Source organism: Arachis ipaensis, chromosome B10 (assembly GCF_059453495.1).
Source record: "Arachis ipaensis isolate K30076 ecotype BB chromosome B10, ASM5945349v1, whole genome shotgun sequence".
In the NCBI taxonomy this organism is placed as follows: Eukaryota; Viridiplantae; Streptophyta; class Magnoliopsida; order Fabales; family Fabaceae; genus Arachis; species Arachis ipaensis.
Window position 1 is genome coordinate 78,998,899 of NC_142435.1, and position 4,396 is coordinate 79,003,294.

The following is a 4,396-nucleotide window of genomic DNA, read 5'->3' on the forward strand; positions in this document are numbered from 1 at the left end:
AGGCCGTGATTTAGTTACGTTTGGGCTGGAGGGCGTGATTGGATGACACAACTAGAAGATTGCTTAATACAGACAGATTTGGTCTTTATTACAGACGGATTTTTGGTTACCGACGGATTTTGTCCCTTTGTAAAAGCCTCGTCGAAAATTATTTACCGACGAATTTTTTCCGTCGGAAATTTACCAATTACAGACAAATTTTTCCTCAGTAAATTCTCCCCTCCATTTTCTTGAAACGTCGAACTTTCCGGCGGATTTTCCATCGGTAATTAGAGAAAGATTTTCCGATGGATTTTCCATTGATAATTAAAGACATATTTTTCGACGAATTTTTCGTCGATAATTGGCAACAAATTTTTCGACAGATTTTCCGTCTGTAATTAGAACCTTGGAAAATCATCCCAAATTCTGAATACAAATAGAAAATCCATCAGTAAGGTAAAATAGAATTTTTTATTTATTTTTCTATTACAAAATAAACATGTTTTCATACAAAATAAATATGGTACAGTTATAACTTGTTTTCATTAGCACAAGATAATTGTTCTACACTCCACACTCTACAAACTAAAACCCAAAACGTGTATTTAAGTATTAAAATAGAAATTATATTGTGAGCTCTGGCTCTATTATCATCGTCCCCTGCCTTGCCTTGACTAATTTTATTCTCGGCAAGTAGCTTCTCTTGAATAGTCCCTCAACTATGTTGCCACGTACAAAGTTGAAGCATCCAAATATTCCTTTCTTCTCATTTCTTTCACAAATATCATTATCATCAAAGCATTAGTTTAGAAAGCAAAACTGATAGAAAGAAAGGTTTGTACTATACTAATACCTTAGGTGGATTATGATCCCAGTTCATATGAAGTGCTTTTCTTCTGTAGCTTCTTCTTCTACTCATCATGATTTGTTCTCCAAGTGTTGGCACCTTCCTCATCATCATCTTACTGCCATTAGTACACTCTCCATCATCAACATCTTCTTCTGCCTTTACTTCTGCTGGTTGATTCAAAAATAGAAAGTTCTCATCCCTTTCAAGAAAGCCTGATTTTAGTGGATACAATGGAAATAGGCATTCTAAGAAAGTGCCACCAGTTGGACTTGACCTTCCTATTTCATAGCTGCTTGTTTAACTCTCTGTCTCTGAGCAAGTTGCCCACAATGTGGTTTCAGCTTCAGGCTCAACCAATGACTTTTCCTCCATTGATTCATCAATGTCAAACCTAAATGTTTCAAGCTCCATGCCAGTAATAGCTTCACTACTCTCGTCATTGGAAACAATGTTATCCAGTGAAGAAGAATAAAGTGAGAAATTAGGTAGTGGTGTTCCAGATTTTTCTTCCCAAAGAAAGGGAACTGAGGCTATTAGTTTGAGTGGAGGTTTAGGACAAGGAAACTGGCTACTACATGAACACAACTCTGGCTTCCAATTTTTCTTAGCAATGCCTGACCTTACTTCCCATAGAAATGGAACACAAGGTGGCTCTCTAATATGTCTCTTCCTCCCTATTTCATTCATTATTATCACATTGCCATGTAGTACTTCTTGGGAAGATCAGATTGCTAACAATAACAATAACAATAACAGATTAGATAGTGTTCGGCCATAAGTTATGCCTCCTTCTCCTTCCCAAACCTAATTCATGAATTCAAGGGAAAATTAGACTAGTCTATAAATAATAACATATTGTTTTGTTTTTTGTATTTATATTCCAAACTATTATTGTCATATATCAGCATTATAGGATTAAGATGGAGAATTTCATATACATACTTGGTGTTTCTGAGCAGTGATGTTGAGGTTATCCAATAAGTATTTTCTTGCCTTCAGATTATCACATAAAGATTTATAATCTGCAGTCAAATTATGCTCAAGTGCCCAATCCTCAAGGGCCTTTCTTTCAGGAACCACCATAGCCACCAAGAATGACTCAAAACTATTTCCATACACCTAAATCTGCATGAAGGAATTTTGTTATCCATATTTAACAACATAAATTTAGTAATTGAGAAGAATTACAATGCTATGTTATAAGTGTTGATTCTCTGAGTTTATATAGAAACACACCGAAGTTATAAGAGGGCATTGCAGACACTTGTTCTCTATGCTCTCCACAGCAACATATTCTCTGTGAGACAACTTAAAGATGTTCTTTTTTCTATCAATAATTTTCATTGTTCTATTTGGTTGCCACTCTCCAATGTCACCTGCAATGATTTCCAAATCAAGCCTTTAATATTGCATTTAGAGTTCGAGTTATAAGTTATAACTCTTGCACTGATTTATTACTTAAATAACAAGTCACTAGTCGGTATCTATAACAAAGTCACTTTAGTGTACGTGGCATAAGTCACTTTATTTTACTCTGAGAGCAACTAAGAATTTCTCACATTTAGAGGCAATGTAGCAGATTTTAATATTCTACATAGTTAAAATTTACTTGTATGAAACCAACCATCAACCATAACCTCATGAGTAAGATCTTGACGCTTGTGATAACCAGAGAACAAGCTAACACCTCTGAGGCAAATTTTTCCATGTGGCACACTGGAAAGTGCATCATATCCCATCTCAGGCACTGATTCAAGCCTTGCTTCAATGGTTGTCATGGGGATTCCAACAGTTCCTGTCATTGTATACAAATCACCTATTGCTATGAAACACCCAGCACAGCTTTCAGTAAGACCTGTTACATCAAAATGAATACACAATCATCAATAATTTCATCTCTACTCAAAGACACTGAAAGATCAAATATCAAAGTTGATACCATATCCTTGTGATAATGTAGATCCACTAGTGACCCCTCATAAACTCCTCAACATCTCTAGGCAACACGAGCAAAATTGATCTCCATGTCATGTTGCTCATTGCTATTAGAAGCATTACTATACACAAGTGATTGATATTGCATCAATTGATCACAAAAGTATTAGTTTTAGAGCGGATTACGACTGAATGAAGCACATTTTCAATAAGCATGGGCATTACTGACAGTTATTCTCAGTTTCTCACAATCAATTCACTAGATACCTGATTAGTGACACTGCTGCAGAAATATGCTTGGACTCTTTCTCATTTACAGCTCATCAGTCCTCTCCATATGCTCTAAAGCTAATCCAACGGTACTTACACTACAGATATAAAAATAAAACATTAAGAATTTTGCTAAAGGAGGACTTGATCAAGAAACCATGGGCCAGCCACTGACCTTTGCTGCATGAGTAACTCCATACGGTAATGCTTTGCTACAGAATAATCAGCAGTATCCTTGGTCTCTTTCTCTGCTTGCACACAAAAAGATTGTCATTTCCTTTTTGCATGTAAATAAGAGAAGAAAAACAAAATAACTATAATTGTAGTACCTTTAAAGCAGAACCAGCCAAGATAATATAGCCAGCATTTATCATGAAAAGGTTGATATACTGCAGGGCCCATGTGAGAGAATATGCTTTTCTACCTGAATTAATAAATGAATGAATGAAAATAAGAATTATGCTACTAGCATGGAAAAAAATTGAGTACAGAAAAAACATTTTTCACATACCATAGATAAAGCCAGCTAAATCTCTGTATCTAATATGCCTTGTTCCACCAAATTCATGGAGCTTAGCAAGAAGAGCATTGGCATAGAGGGAAATTGCAGTTGCAAGAATCAATAGACAACGGTTCCTTAATCAAATGTTGTGCTGTAGATTTAACTTGATATTCAACAACCCTGTCAATCAACAATTATATCATAAAGTTACACACTGGTATCACATGAATCACATAAATCACACACAATATTTCATTTAGGTCAAAAAAGCTACCGATTGCAGAAAAAAATTCATCAAAATCAGAGTAACCCACAAATTCACGAAGCACAAAAGCAGAGTATGATAAACCTAGCTAAAACTGGCACAGAAAAATTGAGCCCTAAGGTTTATCACAAAGAACAGAATCACAAAATCAAGATATATATACCTGAAATTCAAGATGGTTACGAGAAGAACTGAGAGAGCAAGTTGTTGAGATTAGATGGAAGAGGCGCCAGAGGGAGCAGATGCAATGCGAGCGGCAGCGGAGAGAGCTCTGCGACGATGGGAGTAGACACGACGAGAGCGGCGGCGGAGGTAGCTCGTGTGACGCAAGGGATGACAGAGAGATCGTGCGATGCAAGCAGCGGCGGCAGCGGCAGCGGTAGAAGTAGCTCGGGCGACTGAGAGAAGAAGCAACTGTGCGGCGGAGAAAGGAAGAAGCACATAAAGGTAGGAGTTGGCAGCTGTGTTTATTTGTGAATGGAGCTCAAGAGAGAGGAGGGTAGATTAGGTTTAAGTTAATATTTTCAGACGAAATATTTTAAATTACAGACAGATTTTCTATTTGTAATATTTTAATAAAACACAGCGTTTT

General features: G+C 36.6%; 1 pseudogene; it reads right to left on the reverse strand.

Annotated features, from left to right (window-relative positions):
* Positions 1-1,747: 1,747 nt before the first annotated feature.
* Positions 1,748-2,634, reverse strand: LOC148580545 (putative CoA ligase CCL6 pseudogene; annotated as a pseudogene).
* Positions 2,635-4,396: the final 1,762 nt, after the last annotated feature.